Source organism: Carassius gibelio, chromosome B3 (assembly GCF_023724105.1).
Source record: "Carassius gibelio isolate Cgi1373 ecotype wild population from Czech Republic chromosome B3, carGib1.2-hapl.c, whole genome shotgun sequence".
NCBI classification, from domain to species: domain Eukaryota; kingdom Metazoa; phylum Chordata; class Actinopteri; order Cypriniformes; family Cyprinidae; genus Carassius; species Carassius gibelio.
The window spans coordinates 2662786-2688956 of NC_068398.1; the positions used below are offsets into that span (position 1 = coordinate 2662786).

At 37.1% G+C, this 26171-nt stretch overlaps 1 protein-coding gene and 1 long non-coding RNA gene across 5 annotated transcripts in view; one reads left to right on the forward strand and one right to left on the reverse strand.

Annotated features, from left to right (window-relative positions):
• LOC127952249 (uncharacterized) overlaps positions 1 to 9919 on the reverse strand; it is a 29160-nt gene extending 19241 nt beyond the window's left edge. The window contains exon 1 of the long non-coding RNA XR_008152877.1: positions 9133 to 9919. This is a non-coding gene — a long non-coding RNA (uncharacterized LOC127952249). The remainder of the gene's footprint in view (positions 1 to 9132) is intronic.
• Positions 1 to 26171, forward strand: part of LOC127952151 (zinc finger protein 883) — a 199524-nt gene that overhangs the window by 139321 nt on the left and 34032 nt on the right. The window lies entirely within an intron of this gene.

The window sequence follows — 26171 nt, forward strand, 5'->3', positions numbered from 1 at the left end:
GAGCGTGCATATCATGAATGCTGGGTCTCATTTGTTTTCTGAGAATCTACTGAACCTACTGGTAACTTGTTTGCCACGTAGCAATAAAAAAATATACGAAAAACCTTGATTATTCTGGTTAGTCACATTGTACTGCTATTATTTTGAACAATACTGTATATGAACACATTACAATTGTTTTGTGACTGCAAGTCTTTCTTCTCAAATGCTATTGAGCTTCAAATTTGCATTTGAGCCCATGTGAAAAAGTAGCAAATTTACATATGACTTACAGTTTGTTGTAATAAATATCAAACATTCAAATTAATTGTGCATTATAGCTGTCACCTAGATGAACAATTACAGTTGTTTTTGTAAGTAATTCTCTTCAAATGCTACTGACGTTAGAAAAGTGTATAACAATATCACATGTAACTTTAGAGACCGTCCCTAAATTTGAGACTCTTGAATGTCCACTGTCAAGACAGCTTTATGCCTTTTTTTTTTTTTCTTTTTAGTTTTCTTTTCTCTGTGTCGGATTGCTGATGTCCTATACCCAGGCATAGATGTCCATCCATCAATTACGAACATTCAGCCGCAAACATGAGGTGTGAGCGGTCGCGAGCGCGGATGGGAGAATGGCGCATGTTTTTTTTTTTTTTTTTTTTTAAAGCAACTGGGATGGTGCCCCCTCTGGGAGTTGGTGCCCTACGAAGACTGCATACTCTGCATATAGGGAGTGGTGGTACTATCTGGAAGATATATTCCTCAAACCATCGTACAAGAGGAGGTGATGCTAATCCTTCAAGAATCGCTCAAAAGCTATTTAAGTGTACAGTTTCATTTTATTGCATCTTGAAATAAATATTTCTGAATTCTGAATCAAACTGGGTTGGGTTTATTTATTTATTTTATGAGACAACTGAGACTTTAATCTCCTTTGTAATATATGTGCTTTTAATTAAACCAAGAACAATTTATTTATAGATGTATTACTGCTTAATAATGACTATTATTAAGGGAAAAGGATTTATAATCATGAACTATTTACTAATGCTTAGCTAATGAGTGCAGTTATTATAAAGTGTTACCAATGCATTTACTAATGTTAACAAATTAGACATTATTTTACAGTGTTACCAAATCCTTAAATAATTTATTAGTGTTTTGTAATGATTTAAATTACCTATAAGCATTTGTGAAATAGTTTTACTTGCATTGCAGCTTTATCTGTCAGTTGAAGAGTTTTACTGTTACATCCATGAGATTAATAAATGTCATGTCACGTCATAGGATGTCATAGGTCAGTATCAAATGAGTTTGAAATTATTATTTGCAGCACAAATAAGGATTAGGATGTTTTTAAATCCCTAAAACTGTCAGAAAAGGATAAGGCCTAAGAGATTTCTTAACCTGTAATGAAAGGAAAAAAACGCCACCATTAGCAACAACAAAAACAATAACAGTTTAAAATACAGATTTTTTTCCTGATTATTAAAGGGATGATTAGGTCTCTCTCTCTCTCTCTCTCTCTCTCTCTCTCTCTCTCTCTCTCTCTCTGCCAGACAGCCCCTCCCTACAGTCCACACACACTGTCAATCACCAAAAATTCACAGTCACCAACCCCCTCACACTCCCCCTCCCTCTCCCCCTCCCTTTCCTCACACAGACAGAGTGGCCAGAGTGAGATCATGTCAGTTGAGAAGTCTGACAGTTTTCACATTTTCTTTTATCCATACAGTGTTGTAAAGTCGTGAAACTATGCATATTTCCTCAGAATTATTTGATCTCTGTATGAACAAATGCTTTGAAGTGTTTGGAAGCTGCAATTTAAACATACAAGACAATTAATGTTTCCCTTTTTACTGTCATTTCAAAAAATCACCACGACAAAACAGTTCAAGCTAACCAAAATCTGTTCGCAATTTAAGTTCCTCAATGTTTTTTCTTCATGTAGAAAAAGTTTGGTGTGTATAGTGTACTTCCCCTGTGAGGAGCATTCATTAATTCACAAAATAATCTTCCCAAAAATCCATATTCAAATCAAAATAGTGGACTTCCTGTTGGTTGTAGCTTATGACTGTGAATTAGAAAGTTGTCCGTCTTGATAAGAACAATTTATGTACCAAGTTTGGTGTCTGTAGCTAAAACTAAATAAAATGCATTATTATTATTACTATTATTAGCTGTACACTTGATAAAAAATGTTCAATATAAACTTATGCAATTGTGTGTGTGTGTGTGTATATATATATATACATATATATATATATATATATATATATATAAAAATTCAAGTGTACAGTTTTCTTTTATTGCATCTTGAAATAAATATTTATGAGTTCTGTGTTTGTTTATTTTATTTATTTTATTTTTTATTTTACATTTTTTTAGGAAGATTACAGCCTTTAATCTCCTCAAAATAAATGTGCATATAAACCATGAACAATTAAATTATAGCTGTATTTATAAAATGCTTACTAAAATATTAATTTTGGGAGAAGGCTATATAAAGCATGAACTGACTATTTACTAATGCTTAGCTAAGAATTGCAGCTATTATGAAGTGTTACCAATGCATTTACTAATGTTAACAATTGAGACATTATTTTAAAGTGTTACCAAATCCTTAAATAATTTAAAAGTGTTTTGTTATGATTTCATTAACCTATAAGCATTTGTGAAATAGTTCTGCTTGCATTACAGCTTAGTCTTCATCTGTGAGCTGAACAGTTTTACTGTTACATCCTTGAGATTATGTAAATTCAAATAAATGTCATGTCACAGGGTGTCAGAGGTCAGTATCAAATGAGTTTGAAATTATTATTTGCAGCACAAATAAGGTTTTTTAGGATTTTTTTTTAATCCCTGAAACTGTCAGAAAAGGATAAGGCCTAAGATATTTCTTAAGCTGTAATGAAAACAGCACAATTAGCAACAACAACAAAAAAATAACAATTTAAAAAACAGTTTTTTTTTTTCTGGTGATTAAAGAGATGTTTAAGTCTCTCTCTCTCTCTCTCTCTCTCTCTCTCTCTCTGTCTGTCTGTCTGCCACTCAGCTCACACCCCTCCCCCACTCACACTCACACACACACACAGTCAGCACTCATACATTCCTCAAACAGAGTGACAGAGTGAGATCAGATGTCTGACAGTTTTTTAATTTTCTTTTAATCATACAGCGCTGTAAAGTCATGAAACTATGCATATTTCCTCAGAATCACTGGTTTTCTAAATGAAAAATGTTTTTTAAAGGTTTGGAAGCTGCAATTTAAAAATTGAAGACGATTAATGTTTCACTTTTTACTGTCATTTCAAAATATCACCACGACAAAACCGTTCAAGCTAACCAAAATCTGTTCGCAATTTAAGTTCCTCGATGTTTTTTCTTCATGTAGACAAAGTTTTGTGTGTATAGTGTACTTCCCCTGTGAGGAGTATTCATTAATTTTACAACTGTAAAATCTCAAAAATACACATTCAAATCAAAATAGCCGATTTCCTGTTGATCGTAGCTTATGACTGTGAATTAGAAAGTTGTCCGTCTTGATAAGAACAATTTATGTACCAAGTTTGGTGTCTGTAGCTAAAACTAACCCCCCCACTTTTGACAAAAGGTGGCGCTATAGAGTGCCTCTTCCACGCCCTTTTCAAAGCTTTTGCCATGGTTTAGCTATCTTTAATACTGATATCTGTTTCGAGTTTCATGTAAATCTGAGCTTGTTGTCTGCCTAAAAATCATCAGAACAGAACATTCAAGTTTGACACGTTGCCATGGCAACACTATATTAGATATCAATATCCCCACAACAGATTTTCTTCGGCCGTGTTTTAACATTATTCTGATGAAGTTTGAAGCAAATCGAGTAAAAATAAGATGCTGAATTCAAAGAGTTTTGAAAATGATTCACTTCCTGCTGCCAGTTGGTGGCGCTATAACTTTGACTCCTAATAGTCACATATACACGATCGGTATCATACATCGAACAAACAAATTAAGTTTGATCAAATTCAGGAAATGTATGTGGATGTTATTAGACATTTCCTGTTTCTCATTTCTCGCCATAATTTCAACGCCTCGCCACGGGCAAACCGTTCGAGATATCAAAAATCTCTTCGCAATTTAGCATCCCCAATGTCTTGAGATCGTGTTCACCGAGTTTTGTGGTGAACGGGTGGAGTTCCTCAGAGGAGTATATCAAATTCCAGAGCATGTGTTTTTCATAAACCCCTAAATAGCCAACTTCCTGTTGGGCGGAGCTTATGACATGCAGTGTGAAAGTTGTTTGGTTTGATGAGTTATATATATGTACCAAGTTTCATATGTATACGTGCAAGTATGCATGATATATGGCCCTCAGTACTACAGGGGGCGCTGTAGAGCCCCTGTGCCACGCCCGTGTATCAGACTCTGCCCGGCCCTAATGGCCGCAGGTTCCAAGGTGTGTGCCAATTTTCAAGAGTTTTTGAGTATGTTAAGGACCCCAAAAGCCCCCGAAACCTTGGAAAAAAATTAGAAGAATAAAGAAAAAAAAAAAAAAAAAAAATAATCCTAAGGAAAACAATAGGGCTCTCGCCCTCCAGGCTTGAGCCCTAATAATAATAATAATAATAATAATAAAAAATAATCCTAAGGAAAACAATAGGCCTCTCGCCCTTTGGGCTTGAGCCCTAATAAATATAGCTGCAAGCAGCGATGGCGGGCTCAAGCCACCAATGCCATCACCACCCCGGTGGCATCAGGTAAACTGTGCCCAGCGGGCACATGCATTCACAATATCCCTCTGGCAGTGAGGTTTTAAAGGATAGAGGGGAGCGTAGAGGGGAGCGTGCATTTGCAGTGGCTGGGCCACGACTCTGGAATACCCTGCCTTTAGAGATCAGACTGGCCCCTTCCTTGTCTATTTTTAAATCTTTGCTAAAAACTTTTTTATTTTCCTTAGTGTACTGACTACTGTGTTATGCTACATTTTGAAATGGGTGGTTTTAAATTTTTTGTCTGGTCTATTTTTATGTATGTGTAATATTCTTGCTCTTATGTTAAAGCACTTTGGTCAGCCAGGAGGCTGTTGTAAATGCGCTATACAAATAAATTGAACTTGAACTTGAACTTGATATGGCAGTTAAAGGGTTAATCCGAATCATCTAGACTTTAAAATCACATTCACAGAACAATATATATATATATATATATATATATATATATATATATATATAACTTTAGTAACACTTTACAATAAGATTTCATTTATAAACATTATGTTAACATGAACAATATTTATATAGCATTCATTCATGTCAGTTAATATTCCAAACTTAAACATTAAAACATTGTTTTATTGTGATTTTTTTCCAAGCACATTTTACCAATTCCAAACCATATCAATCTTAATAACTACCATTTTTTTTTATTTAATCATTTATGAGTGCTATACAATAGTCCAGGAAAGCTGGAAGAGAAAAACAGGTCAAGAAGAACTGACAAAAGAATTGCAAAAGAATTAGGAATTAATGTGAAGATTAATTTTTAGTCAATTCTGCAAGACACACTTTCAGGAAAGGAGGTGGAATAAAAATGAGCTCCTAAATCTTAATCCCGGATTCTGGAAGATATATTCCTCAAACCATCAAACAAGAGGAGGTGGTGCTGTTCCTTCACGAGTCAGTCTAATCTGTTCATTAAGCCTATATATAAAGTCTTAATATATAGTATTTCACAATACTTCATGGTATTCTAATTAAATATTTTTTTGGAATCTTAGATCTCTCAGAACCTGACACATTGTAATTCTGAGACTCCAGGAAAGTGGCAGTTCTGTAAAATGTTGGCGCTGGAGACTAAATGCTCACTGATAGTTTCACACCTAATTCACTTAAAACACACACAAACACACACACACAGTGACAGAGGGACAGAGTGACATCAGATGTATGTTTTTTAATTTTCTGTCATCCATATAATGTTGTATACTCATGAAACTATGCATATTTCCTCAGAATGACTTGTCTTCTATGTGTACATTTTTTTGAAGTGTTTAGAAGCTGCACTTTTTTTTACTGGTTCCTTTTTTACTATTATTTCAAAAAATCACCACGACAAAACCATTCAAGCTATCCAAAATTCATTCACACCTGTTCTGTAAGATTAATTCTTTAAACAGTGGTAAAAGAGGATGTGGTGCTGAACCTTCAAGAGTCACTTAAAACGTATCTGTCCATAAAGCCTATTAAGAATTATTCTTAATATACAGTTCACAATACTTCAGCTTGTTATTCTAATTAAGTGAGGGTCATTTTATCAGTAAAATTCCTAAAATACATATTATTTTATTTGAAAGATTTCTATAAATTATTTAAATCATACTCGTTTCTCCAATAATTATTTAAAAGTAATCCTCCCTCTGGTGGCCATTATTGGTACTAAGAATTGCAAGCTTGATTTATAAGTTATGATAGTTTTAATTTTAGGCTGGCTCTTGAAAATGAAAAAGCTATGAAACTTACTGTGCTTCCTTCAAATGAGGACTTCTACTTATATAAAAAAATATGAAGAGTTAGAATGAAAAATTTTAAAGATATAGTAAAATAACCATGGTATTTTTTTATGTTACTTTAATAAATCTCTATGGCAACACCATTTAAGCTATCCTAAACCCATTCACAATTTAACATCTCAGTATATTGGCATCATGTTGAAAAAGGAGTATGGAGTAGTATGAGGAGGAGTATGAATTCATTTACAGGCTGATTTTATCATAAATCCACAATAAAATTTATTTTTCTGTTCTGTATCAATCTGTGTTGTTGTTTGTTTATTTTTATCTTTTATTTTTCATAGGAAGATAACTGATCCTTTACTCTCCTTTTTAATAAATGTGCTTATAAACCAAAAACAAGCTATTTATAGCTGTATTTATAAACTGCTTACTACTGACTATTAATATTGGGACAAGGCTTTATAAAGCATGAACTGACTATTTACTTTTTGAGTTTGAAATTATTATTTGCAGCACAAATTAGGGTTTTTTAGGATTTTTAAAAATCCCTAAAACTGTCAGAAAAGGATAAGGCCTAAGATTTCTATGTGAGTGGCTACATTTATTTGTTTTATAACTATAATGCATAAACTATGAAATTATACAAAATATATAAAAAAAGTACAACAGTCATTGTTTTCCAATGTTTTTTTTTTTTTTTTTTTTTTTTTTTTTTTTGGATTTACATTAAAAAAAATTAGCCTACTGCAATCATTCTAAACAGCTTGAATAAAACCTGTTAATATTTATTATAGACCACTGTAACTGTGTATAATCTAACAAACAAGTTTATTATGAAAATAAAAGTGTGTACACCAGATAAATTGGACGATAAAGAAATTGCTAACAATAGTATAATAGAGCATGTTTTAGGTTTTTAGGCGTTTAGATGCAGCTATGGACAAATCAAATGTAAAATAAAATGTAATTGATTTAATTAAATATAGATTAAGTCTTGTTAGAGCAAAATAATAAATAAATATGTACACATATTAAAAAAGCAGCCAAGATGAATGAGTTTAATTTTTTATATAGATTAAAATTGAAGACAGAAGCAGCTGGTATATGCGGTCACTTAATATTAAAATCCAGTAGATCCACTTCAGATATATTTCTCAACAGTTTATGTTCACGTGGCTGTTTTCGTTTATATTCGCCAAGCTATTATGTGTTTTGAAATAATCTTGTCCGTTATGTGTTCGTTCGTACGACGAAAGCCAGAATCCTGCAGCTCGAGAGATATATGTTATTCTGCCAGTCTCGCTTTCAAATAGTCTTGCGCACTTAAACAGGTCACAAACACCTGCATTTAGCTCTTGTTGTGTTACAATGGGTTTATTGTGTGCATTTGTGGTAATATTTTATTTAAAAAAGCTCTTAAACAAGAATAAATTCGTTTGTTTTGAGCTGGACACTGTACGCGCTGATCGGAGGCGTGATTTCAGATAGGCAGCTGCAAATATTTCATTTTCACACAAACAGTTCAAAAACATCTTAATTTAGCTCTTGGTGTGTTCTAATTGGTTGATTGTGTGATATCGCTGTAATAATTTATTTTTAAAAGCTTTAAAACAGGAATAAATTCGTTTTCTCTGAGCTCTTTACTCCAGACGCTCGTGATCACAGCGGTGATTCATCTCTCCTATTTCTCACGTATCTCTGGCCAGAAATAATTTATCCATGAGCCCTGAACCGGTAATAATCAGATATGTTGGTTTAGCTTGTCAGTGTGAATTAAATCTAAGTATTTGTTTGTATTTTTAACCGATTTAAAAGTGAAAGTAAAAGTCCGGGAATTTAACCTGTAGGGGCGCTATTTCTCTCAGACAATGGAAGTCTGAAGCACATATACTCAAACAGAGGGACAGAGTGAGATGAGATGTCTGACAGTTTTTTTAATTTTCTGTTATCCATACAGTGTTGTAAAGTCGTGAAACTATGCATATTTCCTCAGAATGACTTTTTCATCTGTATGAAAAAATTCTTTGACGTGTTTGGAAGCTGCAATTTAAAAATACAATAATGATTCCCTTTGTAAGGTCATTTAAAAAAATCACCACGGCAAAACCATTCAAGCTATCCAAAATCCATTCACAATTTAAGTTCCTATCAGAAATACTGATGTGTGTTCAGAGTTTTGTGAAATTCTAAGTATGTTATTTGCCTCAAAATCACCTGAGAAGTATTCCAGTTTGACATGTTGCCACGCCAACAATTTTTTAGATATCAATATCCCCCTTGCAGATTTATATCGGCTGTGTTTTAACATTATTCTGATGAAGTTTGAAGCAAATCGAGTAATAATAAGATGCTGAATTCAAATCATTTTGAAAATGACACACTTCCTTCTGCCAGTTGGTGGCGCTATAACTTTGACTCCTAATAGTCACATATATGCGATCGACATCATACAACGAATAATCTGATGAAGTTTGATTAAAATCAGGAAATGTATGTGGACGGTATTAGACACTTCCTGTTTCTCATTTCTCGCCATAATTTCAACGCCTCGCCACGAGCAAACCGTTCGAGATATCAAAAATCCCCTGGCAATTTTTCATCCCCAGTGTCTTGAGATCATGTTGACCAAGTTTGGCGGCAATCGAGAAAAAAACCTATGACAAGTATTTCAAATTCCAGAGCATGCGCTTTTTACATAACTCTAAATAGCTGACTTCCTGTTGGGTGGAGCCTATGACATGCAATACGAAAGTTGTTCGGCACGATGAGATCTATATGTGTACTGAGTTTCATATGAAAATGTGCAAGTATGTGTGAGCTATACATCAACATTTCTGACTGTGTTCCAGGGGGCGCCGTAGAGCCCCTGTGCCACGCCCGGGTCCCAGCCTCTGCAGGCTCCTAAAGGCCACAGATTCCAAAGTGTGCGCAAATTTTCAAGAGTTTTTGAGTATGTTAAGGACCCCAAAAGCCCCCACAACTTTGACGAAAAATTTGAATACTAAACCCTAAATAGCCAACTTCCTGTTGGGAGGAGCCTATGATATGCAATACAAAAGTTGTTTGGATTGATGAGATTTATATGTGTACCGAGTTTCATACGTCTACGAGCAAGAATGTATGATATATGGCCCTCCATATTCCAGGGGGCGCTGTAGAGCCCCTGTGCCACGCCCGTGTATCAGTCTCTGCCCGGCCCTAATGGCCGCAGGTTCCAATCTGTGTGCCAATTTTCAAGACTTTTTAAGCACGTTAAGGGCCCCAAAAGCCCCCGAGACGTTGGAAAAAAATAATAATAATAATAATAATAATAATAATAATAATAATAATAATAAAAAATAATCCTAAGGAAAACAATAGGCCTCTCGCCCTTTGGGCTTGAGCCCTAATAATAATAAAAAATAATCCTAAGGAAAACAATAGGCCTCTCGCCCTTTGGGCTTGAGCCCTAATAATCCTTAGAAGAACAATAGGGCTCTTCGCCCCTTCGGGCTTGAGCCCTAAAAAGTACAGGAAATAAACAGGGAAAAAGTGTGCCGTGGTGGGATGAGAGCTGTAGAATAGCAGTTAAAAAAAGAAATAAAGCATTTAGGCAGCTTAAAGCTCATCACACACTGGAAACTTTAATTAGCTACAAAAAGGCACAAGCAGTAGTTAGGAAAACAATAAGGTCAGTCAAATGTGTGTATTGGAGACAGTATTGCAATAAAATTGGAAGTGAAACTCAGTTGTCAGACATATGGAGAACAATCAGAAGAATGAGTGGATTAGGTAGAAAGGTCGAAATGCCAGTGTTATGTAGCAATAATAAGAATGCAGTTAGTAATGCAGAAAAAGCAGAGCTTTTAGTAGAAACTTTTGTGAAAATCCACAGTTCTGGAAATTTGTCCGCAATAGATAACCAGTATAGGAAGCAGACATTGTTGGAAAATCCTGGAATGAAAGACAGTAGATTTGCACCAGGAGGAGATATGGACCTGCCTTTTAATATGTTTGAATTAAAAAGGGCTATCCTAAGTGCACGACAAAAAACACCAGGGAAAGATGCTATATGTTATAGCATGCTAGGGCATATGAGAGATGCATCACTGGAGGTAGTATTAAGACTGATCAATATGATGAAGGAATGAAGGTAGAATCCCACTTGAATGGAAACAGGCAGTGATAGTCCCAATACTCAAACCTGGTAAGAATGCTTTAGACCCGTCAAGTTACAGACCTATAGCGTTAACATCACAATTAGGGAAAGTCATGGAAAGGATGGTAACAGATAGGTTAAGTTACTATATGGAAAGTAAGGGTCTCGTTTCAACATATCAGTCTGGATTTCGTAAGGGTAGGGGAACAATGGATTCTGTTTTGTGCTTAGAAGCAGAAGTAAGGAAAGCACAAACTAATAAGGAAAGTGTAATTGCTGTGTTTTTTGACATCGAAAAAGCATATGATATGCTGTGGAAGGATGGACTTCTTATAAAACTTGTCAAATTAGGAATAAAAGGTAAGTTATTTGGTTGGGTATTAGATTTCCTGGACAGAAGAACAATAGAAGTTAAGGTTGGTACAGAGTATTCAAGTAGGCATATAGTGGAAAATGGTACCCCACAAGGTAGTGTGTGCAGCCCCATACTGTTCAATATTATGATAAATGACATTTTTGATCAGGTAAGTGGAAATATAGGTAAGTCACTTTATGCAGACAATGGAGCACTCTGGGTTAGGGGTTGAAATGTAGAATATCTTAGAAAGAAAATGCAAAATGCAATAGAGAAAGTTGAACAATGGACTTATAAATGGGGATTTAAACTCTCAATTCCAAAAACTAAAGTTATATGCTTCTCTAAGCGCCACAAAGTAGTGCCACTGAAATTGTATGGACAGGATTTGGAACAGGTTAAGGTGGTGAGGTTTCTAGGAGTTCTCTTTGATGAGAGGTTGACTTGGTGTCAGCATATAGATAAGGTCAGAAATAAGTGTAAGAAGATCAACAACGTGTTGAGATGTCTATCAGGGCGAGACTGGGGAGCAAGTAGAGCTTCGCTAATAAACATATATCAGGCTCTCATGAGAACTGCCTCTGACTATGGTTCCTTAGCGTATATGTCGGCATCGGAATCTAACCTTAAAAAGCTCGATGTGGAGCAGGCACAGGCACTTCGGATTTGTACTAGGGCATTTAAAACATCACCAGTTACCGCTTTACAGGTGGAGGCAGGAGAGATGCCGCTACGTATTAGGAGGGTCAAGATGATGTTGGCATATTGGACTAATTTACAAGGACATAGTATGGTGCACCCCACAAAAACTGTCTTGCAAGAATGCGCAGAGCATAATAAAAGCAATTTTTACAGTTTCGGATGGGTGGGGGATGCTAAGGCTCAAAATGCAGGTCTCAATCAGTTGCATATAGGACCCACTGTGGCAATATCAAATATACCACCCTGGAAATTTATAAAACCATCTGTAAATGTAAGCTTACAACAAATACTAAAAGAAAACTCAAAAATAATGCCACAGTGGATAATAGTTCAAAACTATGTAGAGCAGTATCAGGAGGAATTATTCATTTTCACGGATGGATCAAAGCAGCCGGAAACAGGCCGTACTGGTGCAGCATTTTATATTCCTCGGTATGAAGTAGTAGTCAAAAAGAGGACTACAGACTACCTGTCAGTTTACACTGTGGAGTTGATAGCAATTTTACTGGCATTAGAGTGGGTGGGAAAAAATCATCAGAGTCAAGGTGTTATTATAGCCTCAGACAGTTTATCAGCATTATTAAGCATTCAATCTGGGAGAGCGTCATGTAGGCAAGACCTCATTTATCGAATACTTCACTTGCTTCTCGCACTTCATAATAAGGGAGCGGTTGTCTCCTTCCTTTGGGTTCCTGCTCATGTGGGGGTGGAAGGAAATTAAGTTGTGGATATGCTAGCAAAAAATTCTATAAAGCATGAAATAGTAGATGTACAAGTACCAATAAGCAGAGCAGAGGTCAAAACCATCATAAAGCAACATTCTCTTAATATATGGCAAGAATATTGGGATACAGCGGATACAGGACGTCATCTATACAGCATACAAAATCAAGTAGTCACAAGAATGAGGAAGGGCAGAAGCCCTAGGGAGGAGATGTTAGTCGCACGTCTTAGAATTGGTCACACTGGTTTAAATACAACATTGCACAGAATAGGAAAACATCACACTGGATTATGCACTGAGTGTAATGTGCAAGAGACAGTGAAGCATATATTGTTAGACTGCAAAATATATGAAGAAGATCGGGCAGAATTAAAGGCACAGATGGATGAACAAAGCATGACACTTGAGCATTTATTAGGGAAAGCATCTGGGAGTATACACAATTTATTAATTTTGTTTTTGAAAAACACTGGGTTAAGTGAAAGAATTTAATAGGAAGGAATTTTCTTTTGTAAAGGTCTTATATAAGTTTTTACCTCTTTTATTTACTAATTTCATTTTTCTTCACCTCTTTTTTATGTCATTCTAATACCCACACTCCAGTCTAGTAGGTGGCGGTAATGCACCTTTGAGATTAGTTGCCAACCGCCATTAAACCCGAAAGAAGAAGAAGAAAAAGAACTGTCTTTAGTCCTGGATTCAGTGAGAGCTGAGGATTGAGGAACAAATCACTTTCAGCAGAAACCGTGAACTAAGAGTCCTCAAAGCTTTCGGACGCAGCTGCAGCGATCTTCTGAGGAGAGGGGAGCAGTTCACTGTATTTATCATCTTTAAACAACAGGAAAACACACTTTACACAGTATGTTTTAAAAGTACACGAGCTCATTTCTGTCGTGTTTTCGAGTAAGCTGTTTGTGTTTTCTGACTTCGACATTTAGAGCAGCAGAAGGCAGTAAGTAGCTCTATGTGAGGAAAACACACGGAGTTCATTAAGAACTGAGCGATTTTATGTTTTTGTATGCTCCTGTAAATGATGGTTTCGATGTTTGCAGTGATAATGTTGCTGTTAGTCTCGTGATCTGTGAGGAGAATGAATGCGAACCAATATCAATTATTGCTGTTGCGATTTCATTGATATCATAACTCTTTTTTTTTAACATAATTTTTTTTTTTTTTTTTTTTTTAGATTTTTCTTAGGCAGATCAAATCTGTTTGCGCAATACAGTTAGTTTTAAGCTCTATAAATCCATGGATAATCGCACTGTTTAAGGGACCGTCTGCAAATTCCAGCGCAAAAACCGTAAACAATGCCCAATCGATCGTTGACATAAATGATTTTAAAAGGTTGTAGTAAATGCAATCTGACTTACTGAATGTGAGCTGCAACAAATGGAAAGTTAGTGTACTTGTTTAAAGACAGCGATAGAGGTAAATAGTTGAGCGTGGCACTTAACTGTGTTCTTAAGAAGTATTGGCAAAATGTCACCTGTATTAAGTCACTAGAGACACTAGCAATGTACTACAAACCTCCACATACAGAAGTCACAAAGAGTGAAATATATTAATAATAAACATATTCTGATATATTTAAATATCTTAAATTCAAATAGAAGAAAATACATTTCATAAATACATTTTGAAATATATATTTAAATATTCGATTTTGGCAGCTTTGTAATATTTTTCACATTTATTAAAAATATGTAAATATATTTGTATCGGAAATATTTACATATATTTAACTTGCATGTAAATACATTTAGAGAACAGACTGAATACATTAATTTGCAATATATGTCCATAAATTAATTACTAATATTTATTTTAACATTACATTTCTGTACATGTAAATGTATTAGATTTCTATAAGTCCAAACCCAGCTAAGACAGTTACATCATGATGACGTAACTGGACCAGACCATATTCATCGCAGTGACGTACCAAACAATGTTCAAGCTAACTTTGTGATTCCCATATTTGCTGTGGCAGCGTTATAATGAGTATGTCCTAATGACCAAACTGGCACGTTATGAGGACGTGACAGTACCGAATCACATTGGTCGTAGCAATGTACCAAGTATGTTCTAACAACCAAAATACCACAATATTTACACCTCACCTTTAGTCCGGGCCTGATGTGCTCCGACCATTACCTTGAAATACACAAATAACTAATAAACTCAAACCTTCTCTGATGCAAAAAATAAATCTTTTGAACTCTATTTGTAATCGAATTATGGGGGTTTCATAATAAATACATTTATAATGCGAACTAGGGCTGTGCAAAAAAATGAAATGCGATTCTCATGCGCATCTCCTCAGTAAAGGCGCTCCGGAGATTAAAAGTAGGATCTCTAGCACGTGTGTTCAGATCAGGGTTGCCAGGTTTTTACAACAATTCCTGCCCAGTTGCTTCTCAAAGCTAGTCTAAATTGCGTATCCATGAGGTTCCCTGATAAAAATTGTGTCCCGGTGTTAAAATTAGGGCCGGGACTCGATTAAAAAAATTAATCTAATTAATTAGAGGCTTTGTAATTAATTAATCAAAATTAATCGCATTTTAATCGCATATAAATATTTGACCTGAGAACAGTGAGAAGTAATTTTTTTTCACATGGATTTATAGTATACCATTGAATAATGACTGAATACTTCAGAATCAGAATCAGAATGAGCTTTATTGCCAGGTATGTTTACACATACGAGGAATTTGTTTTCGTGACAGAAGCTCCGCAGTACAACAGAATGACAGCGACAGAACATAAAACACATAATAAAAGAATAAAAAATACAAATAAGTAGATAGTGAATGACAATATACAAATTGACAATTGTAGGCAGGTATATTTACAAAATGCAGTTATGTATGTACATGTATATTATGTGCAAAATTTAAGTGTATACTAAGTATGTGTGTTAGATAAATAAGTGTATGTGTATATAAATATAAAGTGTAGTGTGTTCGCAGTTATTATCAGCTGTTCATAAGATGGATTGCCTGAGGGAAGAAACTGGTCCTGTGTCTGGTCGTTCTGGTGCTCAGTGCTCTGTAGCGTCGACCAGATGGCAACAGTTCAAAGAGGGAGTGTGCTGGATGTGAGGGGTCCAGAGTGATTTTGATAGTCCTTTTTCTCACACTGGATAAGTACAGTTCTTGAATAGAAGGGAGGGTTGAACCGATGATTCGCTCAGCAGTCCGGACTACCCTCTGTAGTCTTCTGAGGTCAGATTTAGAAGCTGAGCTGAACCAGACAGTTACTGAAGTGCAGAGGATGGATTCAATGATGGTGGAGTAGAACTGTTTCAGCAGCTCCTGTGGCAGGTTAAACTTCCTCAGCTGGCGAAGGAAGTACAACCTTTGCTGGGCCTTTTTCACAATGGAGTCAATGTGAATGTCCCACTTCAGGTCCTGAGAGATAGTGGTGCCCAGGAACCTGAATGACTCCACTGCGGTCACAGGGCTGTTCATGATGGTGAGTGGGGGGAGTGCAGGGGGGTTTCTCCTGAAGTCCACGATCATCTCCACTGTTTTGAGGGTGTTAAGCTCCAGGTTGTTGAGAGTGCACCAGACAGCCAGCTCTTTTACCTCCTGTCTGTAAGCAGACTCGTCACCGTCCTGAATGAGGCCGATGAGTGTGGTGTCATCTGCAAACTTCAGGAGCTTGACAGAGGGGTCCTTAGATGTGCAATCATTAGTGTACAGGGAGAAGAGCAGTGGGGAGAGAACACAGCCCTGGGGAGCTCCGGTGCTGATTGTACGGGTGCTGGATGTGTATTTTCCCAGCCTCACTAGCTGCTGCCTGTCTGTCAGGAAGCTGTTGATCCACTGACAGACGAAGGTGGGCACGGAGAGCTGATTTAGTTTGGGCAGGAGGAGGTTTGGGATGATCGTGTTGAAGGCCGAGCTGAAGTCCACAAACAGGATCCTCACATAAGTCCCCGGTCTGTCTAGGTGTTGCAGAACATAATGCAGTCCAATGTTTACTGCATCGTCCACAGACCTGTTTGCTCTGTAGGCAAACTGAAGAGGATCCAGCAAGGGCCCAGTGATGTCCTTCAGTTGGGCCAGCACCAGTTTTTCAAATGACTTCATGACTACAGACGTTAGAGCCACAGGCCTGTTGTCATTATCCGCATTTCCACTGTCGGGCCAGTGCGAGCCAGGGCTTAAAGCGGGCCGGGCGGGGCTTATAGCCTCGGGCCAGTAGCACGAGGCCAGAATAGCTCAGGGTTTCCACAGTGGAGCTTGAAGCACCGCTGCACGTCACTAAAACACGCCCTTTACACGCCTCTCAGAACAACGTCATGCAACCTCATTATTTCACTATCAAAGAGAAGTTATCAGAAAACTAAGAAATAAGTCACTGGAACATGCGCGATCACAAAACAACATGATAAAAGAGCGGCAGTTTGTTTGCATGCTTTGTTATATATTCAAATTCAAAAGCATCGATGTTTTAACTATAGAATAAGTGATACATTGATCATATTGATTTAATTTAAAAAGACTCAAAATTAATCACACATAAATACACTTATTTCTATTTTATTTATTTATTTTTAACGCTTATGAAAATAGCCTGCTTATTCAGTCAAGTCTGTTTCTGTTTATTTGTGGCCTATACATCACATTAATAATGAATCATAATATCTCTATTTTTATAAAGGCTCCCGAACAAAAACATTATTATATTTTTATGATAGGCAACGTAAGATAAACTCTCGAGACGAGGCTTGTGACAGATAGTATAAGTTACTAAATAAATACACGATTGTGATAGAGAATAAGAAGCTGACGTCTGATTTCTTCAAGCGGTCATATTTACCATGTTTAATGTTAATGCCCAGCGTGCATGGTCTTTTTCATCACTTATAAATATTTCTGCCTTGTATGGTGATTATAATCCACATTGGATCAAGTTATTTCAAACACTCGCTGCTGACTGAAAGTGAGTTTTGAGCTCAACTTATTTAAAAAAGTGTTTAATGCTGGTGTTAAAGCTGTTATCTTTCTGAAATGATCCTCAACGCAGACTCTCTACTTTTATAAAAGCTCCTGAACAAAAATCATTATTATATTTTGATGATATGCAACGTGGAGCTAAACTCACGAAACGAGATGACAGATAAAATGTTACTTAGTAAATACACAATTGTGATAGAGAATAAGAAGCTGATGTCTGAATTCTCCAAGTGGTTGCATTTACCATGTTTACTATGGTAATGTTAATGTTTAGCGTGCATAGTAGATAAGAAGCTGACATCTGATTTCTTCAAGCGGTCATATTTACCATGTTTAATGTTAATGCCCAGCGTGCATAGTCTTTTGCATCGCTTATAAATATTTCTGCCTTTAGTGATTATAATCCACATTGGATCAAGTTATTTCAAACACTTGCTGCTGACTAAGAGTGATTTTTAAACTCAACTGATTTTAAAACGTCTTAAATGCTAAAGTTATATCGCTGTTATCTTTCTGAAATGATCCGCGCTGACGCTCTCTAGACACGGAAAAACTCCGCCTTTGTTCATAACTCCTCCTCTAGCCCCAGCTGGCCCGCTTTGGCCCAAGGATTTCGTTGGCCCCGATGAAGCCCCGGCGAGGCACGATCAAGCCCCGGAAGTGACAGTGGAAACGCGACTGGCCCTGGCACGCACTAGCACGCCCGGTCCTAGCTCGATAGTGGAAACACGGCTATTTAGTCCTGAAATTTTGGGTTTCTTAGGGATGGGGATGATGGTGGAGTGTTTGAAGCATGAAGGGACTTCGCACAGCTCCAGCGATCTGTTGAAGATCTGTGTGAAGATGGGGGCCAGCTGGTCAGCACAGGATTTCAGACAGGCTGGTGTAACACAATCTGGGCCTGGTGCTTTTTTCCTTTTCTGCTTCCGGAAGACCTGGCGCACCGCATCCTCGCTGATCTGAATTGTAGGTGGGGGGGAGAGGGGGGATGCAGGAGGTGAGAATGGTGAGAGTGCTTGATTGGAGAGGTGTTCAGGATGGGTTGCAGGAGCTGTTAATGGTGTGAACGTTTGTTTGGAGAGGCATTCAGGGCTGGTTGCACAACTATGTTTTTAGTTGTCTTGGTAAAATTTGCATTTTAGTGGCTATATATCACATTATTGGTATTGGGGTCGCTTCAGCTCGCGGACATGAAAAACAACTGCGGACTTGGCAACACTGGTAGTCCACCGACAAGCTACACAAAATCGCTTTCAAAATCGACAAAGAATCGCCTGCGATTTTGAAATCGATTTTGTTTAGATCGTCAGTGTTTTTCATGTCCACGGGTCTAAGCAACCCCAATCCCAATAACATGATATTTATACCCTAAAATGCGAATATTACCAAAGGAACCCAGCCAAAAAAAAAAACGTGTATTTTTTATCGCCCGGAACGAAACACGATTGGACTAGTTTTGAGAAAGATTTGGGCAGGTTTTGTTTTGAAACCTGGCAATCCTGATCTGAACACACGTGCTGGATATATACTACTAATCACAGGAGCACCTTTACTGAAGAGATGCGCATGAAAATCGCATTCGATTTTTTGCACAGCCCTAATGCGAACCAATACAACAACATTAAATTCTAATGGAAAGTAGACAAAAACACACTGCATTCATTCACAAATCAACATTTATTCAACGCTACTTTACACAAATACTAAACCAAAACATTTTGAACATTGCACCTGTTCTTTAACCATGCAAAGATTTACCAAGTCATGATCACAGAAAACCGAACACATCAATTCATAGATTACACAATATAAACAATAGAAAATGTTTGTCCTATTAAGGATGGGGATAGTTAATGACGTTATCAGTGAAAATAATTATCAGTTCACTTATTGATACAACTCTACATAATTTGGTGCAAAAAATAGACATGATAAAAAGATGAAACCATTCAGCAGATACTGCACTTTCATTTCAGAAAAAAAGTAAAATTTGTTTCCTGAGCGCCGTATATGAGGCACCTGGTATAAATGTCTGGTGGTTATGTGCTTTAATTACATGGCATGCAGGAAACTAGTAGGCTAAACCGTGTGCACAATTTATAAATCGAGAGAACGAATTAGTAAATTGTGCGGACGATTTAGCAAATGGAGAAAATAGACCTAAACAATATTGCAATTACCAAAAAACTAGTGCTGGGCGGTTTGACCAAAAATGTATATAACGGTTTTCCGGTTTGACTTTTTTTTTTTTCATGCATAATCAGGTGTACAATGCATTTTCTGCTGGTTGATATTCCAAGAAGTGCTTGCTGCTTAGGTGCTGGAGCAAATTGCTCGTGTTGCTGCCTTTGGCGACAATTTTAGCCCGACAGCACTTGCATAAAATGGATATTATACACAGGACGTGTTTGCAGTCCGCTACTGATCCGCGTCTGTTTAGTCCACAAACACAACATTTATTCATTGTTTTAATTAGGGCTGTCACTTTTGTGAGTAAGTGTTAATTAAATAAGTGTTAATTGAATCGATTGTAAAATTGATTTTCCATGTCTAAAAAAAGACGTTTCCTTTTTCAACGTCAAATAATGGACGAACGTAAAGAGAGCGCTGGAAACACACTAGTCAGCAATATTTTTTATTTATTGCCATTACGTTTCGTGCAGAATAGCAAACAGCAACAAGAGTGCAACATTCTCGAAAAAATATATATGCAGAGGGGACTGCTGCCATAACAAAAGAAAAACATCAGTGCAGGCTTCAACCCGGCTGGATTTATGATTTAGGCAATTCAAAAATCTCCAAGATTATTTTAAATAATGATCAATCCATTTCAAACAACCGTTCAAAAAAATGAAACTTGAGAACAGGCCATGTGTGTTTTTTTTTTTATTGAATGTAACCGACACTTAGTCTAGGCGGCACTAGGCAGGCATGCGCAAAAAGGCTAGGGCCATTACAAATTTATTGGACAGGAAAACAAGTCGATCAACATTTTCGGGGTCCAGAGCTGGGTGTTTTTTATTCACTATATGTCCAGCTGTTGAGAAGATGTGCTCCGACCGCACTGATGTCCCAGGGACACTCAGGTACAGCTGCACAAGGTGGGGGTATTACCGGTCGCTGTCAGCTTGCAATGGTTTTCATAACTCGTCTTTACATTAACTTATCATTGAAATCATTCGTGCCAGACGCTCTTTTCGATTTGAACGCAGCATAAGAGGTCGCTTTCGACGTCACTGGGTCTTAGAAGCGCATATTTTCTGTCTAGCTTTCGCAACGCATACTGCACTTTCGGAATTCTTTATTTTCTTTTTCTGCTTGTTTGTGAATTTTGTTACATGTATATATTTTTTTTGTTTAATTTTAAAATTAATAGTGTACATATTTGGTTACAATCGAAAGCTGCAGTCGGTAACTTTTGACGCTCTAGCGTTTAATAAACAGAACTGCTTGCGTCTTGCGGAAGAACATTGTAGCCAGATCTACTTCTCTCTGTTTATGTCTATGAAGAATCACAAAGGTACCGGGTTACTCAGCTGCGGTGGCCCCGAAGCAATCTAAAATAGTCTGAATATACACACTTATTATAGGTGTACCCTAGTGATTCAGGACAGGCTAAAAACATGGTTTGGAAAATAAATTCATGGTTAGGGCTGTGACGGTGTCTGATTTTTACCACCGCGGTAGTTATGGACCAACAACCGCCGGTGGAGCGGTGTTGAAAAAAAAAATTTGTATATATATTAATGCTTAAATATATTCTAGTGTCAAAATTTGCTCGATAACGAAGGCAATAATTTTTTCAGTTTAACGTATTCAAAATATTTGACGTTGGGGCGGGGATGGCCACCCACTCACAACTGCTGCTGCTGTCAATTTTTCTCATGACAAGAAGTGCATTTTTTCAGTCGCAGAATGACTGAACAGGAGAAGTTTCAGACACACGCTCCAGTTCACTGTGTGCACGCTTCCTTTGTGTGTATCGTTTCATATCAAACTGCGAAATAAACTATGTGCAAGCAGTGTCGTGGTCAGTTAATTCATGGAATTACCAAAAAAAAGGTGATTAAAGCTGACTTAAAATGTGCATGCATGTAGTATATTTTATATATATTATATACAGGATATATTTGTATGCACATGTCTATAAAATCAGCCCAGCACTGTCTCACTCATCTTACACACCCTATTTAACTCTTCAGTTTGTGTTTATTTGAGCACTTCTGTCAGTGAACGCCGCCTGCAAAACACTAAAATAAATATCAAAGAAATAATGCAGTTAAACAAGTAAGTAGCCTAAATAAAATTAGTTAAATACACCCTGTCTAACGGACACGAGCGATGCAGCGTGACAAAATACTCATTATAATCAGTGATGCTACGTTGGATGCAGCACAACACGACATGATAAATCCCCGTCCGGTCTGTGAGGTACTGACACAGAGTTCAAATGTCCTGATGACACTAGACAGACTAAACCTATTGCAACGCTGTTGTGCTGCGTCCGGTTTACTTTTCCGCCACCAAGCAAGCTCAGTAACTCCTCATCTGCACGCGCTCTCTTTGAAATAGGAATCGTTGCCATATTTCTTGTTACCATCTTTTATTTATCGCTGTCTTGTTTGTATTTGGCCAGTTTGGAGAAAGCCTCACCAAACCTGACCAGCCATCGTTTGCGTTCACGAGAACTTGTGCAAACACTGATGGGTGACATGAATGCAGATGACTCCAGATCGGTGATGTGGTATTTGCTTACCCAACAAGATCCATCGCCCAACACTTAATTAATTTGCTGAATGCATAAACTGTATTTTCCTGCGCTCAAATCTGCCAATCTAAAGAAAACACTGTGTTTGAGGTAATTTGTTAATTACCATAGACTTAGAATTTGCAACTTTTACAGTTATTGCACTTATATACAAAACTTTGTATTAAGAGTTTGTGACGTCACGTGCACTACCGCCGGTGGCAGTAGACAAGTGATGCGGTTGTCACGGCAACCGTCACAGCCCTATTCATGGTGTACTCACTTATTATATACATTTTGTAAATTTTGAACACACAAAAAAGTTACGGACCGCAGCTCTGATTGGTTGTTTCTTACGGGGAGCCATGTATTCCTGCAAATGGCAATAGAACCACTGGGAGGAGCCAGAGGAGCTTGATTTTTTTTTCACAGATTATCTGTCTCATATTCTACTGTCAGGACATAATGACAGGTTTAACAAATATGTTAAAAATACATTTTTACAAAAGTTACCTACTGCAGCTTTAAAACGTGTCTCCTCTCACTTAAAATGCATCCTGTGCACTCACAATTCTCTCTATGCTCATGTGCTAGATATTAATTATTTTCGCACGTTTTGTATTTCTAGCCTTTTACCGCGTGCAGTGTGAACGCTCTGATCCATTAAAATGGGGTCAGAAAAAAGGCGCATCACAGACAGTGTGTGAACCTTGAGTTAGGCATATGCCCAGTCTGTTCTGTTCTCGTTCTAGGCGCAATGGATTCTGATTGGATCGGATAGCATACTACGGGAGGTCAGGGCCGCGGGAAATCGTGCTATAAAGCGATTTAGAAATCGCGCACACTCAAATCATGACTTTCTGATGATTTATTTTAATCGCACCGCCCTAGAATGGACTGGAAATGAACAAAATAGTTGGCGGCCCACCTGCAATACCACCGCGACCCACTAGGGGGCCGCGGACCACAGGTTGAAAACCACTGAGACATTAGTTTAAACTCAATAAATATAAACAATGCATTATTCATGCATTTTACTTCTAGGTTTGTATAATAAGCTGATCAAGCAAGCGGCAAAACATTTAAACACAATAATTAGCCTACTGTTCTTGTTAAAATATTTAAAATTAAAACACCACAGACAGAAACAGTCTCGTGCATTTTGCATTTAATTCTTTATCACAAGCAATCCCATGGGTCTTACAGTTTTTTTCTGATTGCTTAAGCACATTTTTAAGTAACTATTTTGCAAAACTCTACACACAAATAAGAAAACCTTTCACCCAATTATCAAAACATTGTAGTTCTCTTGTAAAAGCGAACACAGCTAGATTAACTCTTCACACCTTTGTAAAAATGGTGTTTTCATATCAAACAGTAAATACAAGCCATCATCTACTAAGCACACAATGTGCCAACTACACACTTATGGTATGAATACAAAACACATCTGGCCTTTGCTTTCTCTATGTACAGATATCAGTTTGAGGTCATACTTTTGTCATAGTGTCATGTAAACATACAAGTGAAGTGAAGTGAGTGAAAAGGATCCAAACTTCAAGTATTGGTGTTTATTCACACTCATCAAAACCAAGACAAAGTCAGAACACAAAATAGTAATTTCAGAAAAAAAAAAAAAAAGACAATCAGCCTACATCATGTCGTCTTTCTGGGTCCGGCCACAAAATTTCGTATCCTCCAGTCCAAGGCACAGGGGAAAATATCTCCTTGAATGCCGTATCCAGGCCTGACATGATGCCTGGTCAATATCTCCACATGCCTTCTGCATTGCCTGTAAAAGGGCTACCTGTTGATGAGGATGACAGTCGTACACTTTACAGCGCCAAGCAGAGAAGAACTCCTCGATGGGATTTAAGAATGGAGAGTATGGAGGGAGGTTGAGTGCCATGAAGGATGGGTGGTCTGTTAACCAGTTGCGGACCAAAGCAGCCCTATGGAAACTAACATTGTCCCATATGATGACATATCGGGTATGCTCTGGTCTCTGAACAGTGAGCATGTCATGTAAGGTGTCCAGGAATGCAATAATGTGTTCAGTGTTGTATGGGCCTACGGTTGCATGATGGTGAACAACACCATTTTGGCTTATAGCTGCACACATGGTTATGTTACCACCACGTTGTCCTGGGACATTGATGATGGCACGGTGTCCAGTAATGTTCCTGTCACGTCTCCTGGTTTTACTGAGGTTAAAACCAGCCTCATCTACAAAAAGTAGCTCATGTCCCATGGCATCTGCTTCTAGTTCCATCACTCTCTGGACAAGACAAAACAGATGCAACACATCAGGCCCATGCACAGCACTACAGTATGCACCTCCAAATTCAGAACCAATGACACTATAGCTTACCTGCACATAGTCATATCGCAGTTGTTTTTCACGTTCTGTGTTTCTCTCGAAAGGAACTCTGTAAATTTGCTTCATTCTTATTCTGTGGCGCGCAAGTACACAACTTAGTGCAGAAATGCTTACACTGTGTATATTTTGAAAGATGGTGTCATTATCAATTATGCGCTGCTGTATTTCGCGCAGTCTTATCGCATTATTGGAAATCACCATGTTCACTATATGGGTCTCTTGCTCTGGAGTGAACATTCTTCCTCTGCCCCCAACATCTGGACGTCTAGCAATTCTGTAAAGTAACAATTTCAGTATTTTGGCATGTATGGTACTGTTGTGTTTCTCAGAGTATGGCAGTGCTACAAAGTACTTACCGATTCTCATTTTGAAATGTATAATTCAGTGCCTGCAGCACAGCAAAAATAGACTCAGTACGTTAACAATCGCTGCACCGCTCCTTTAACGCACTGACGGACCTCAACCTCGTGCAGCTGAAATTCGTTAATACGACTGGACTGTGTGAAACAGGCGTTATAACATAACACCATGTTATGGCGGTATATTCAAAGTTAACATCGTAACGAAAATATACACCGGTTTTTGATATGAACCGGTTTACCGCCCAGCACTACAAAGAACCATAATTCTTGAGCTTCTCAGAAGATTTAAAAAAAAAAAAAACATTCATAAAGAGTAAAGGATATTTCTAGCATCTCTCCTGTATTATTTGGCCCACCCAAAAAAACAAACATAAAATTAATTTTTTCTTCATGATTATTTTATAAATGCTAAGTTCAAAAAAAAAAAAAACTAATCTTCTGTCAAACTACAAAAGTCCTTTCTACCACTGGTATTCAATTTTATTCATCCTTGCTATTAGTCCCCCCCCTCCACAAAAAAAAAAAACACCTTGTGACCTGTAGTGTAGACAGAAATATTGGGCAGCACAACTCTTTTCAACATTGATAATAATCAGCAAAATTTCTGAATCCTGTGACACTGAAGACTGGAGTAATTATGCTGAAAAAACAGCTGTGCATATATATATATATATATATATATAATTTGTCCCGTTCTTTCTTTCAATAAATATTTCATTAACAAACATTATCACCATTTGCTAAGTAAATTGTTTATTTTTTTGTTCTTAAATTGATGGCAAAATTCTATATATATAAAAAAAGGAAATAATTTAGTGCCCTTTATAATATCCATACCTGACATACTTGTGGTTTTGATCACCATTATTCTTCAAAGTATCTTCTTTTGAGTTCTGCAGAAAAACAAAGGTCAGAGGTTTGGTAAAAATCTGGTTTGCTATACATTGAAGTAATTTAATGAACACTTTTCACCAATAATTGGCTATGCCAATAAATACCAGTGAACCCTGCAATAAAATGCTTGAAAAATACACATTCAGTAGATCCAAAGCTTGCTGTTGATCAGGTCTCTTCAGTTAATACTCCCTGCAGTTAATGCAAAAAAATAACATGATGAAATGGTCAATGCAGACACTTTACTTGAACTTACTTTACTCCTTTGTGTCTCTACTAGCGCTGTGCGATATGGGGAAAATATCTAATTAATTAATCTAATCTAATAAATTTTTTGACTGATATTGCTATTTGATTTGCGATTTTTTTTTTAAATTTTCAAAGTCAAGCTTCAGCTCAATATTGTCAATAATGTGCAGCACAGTAT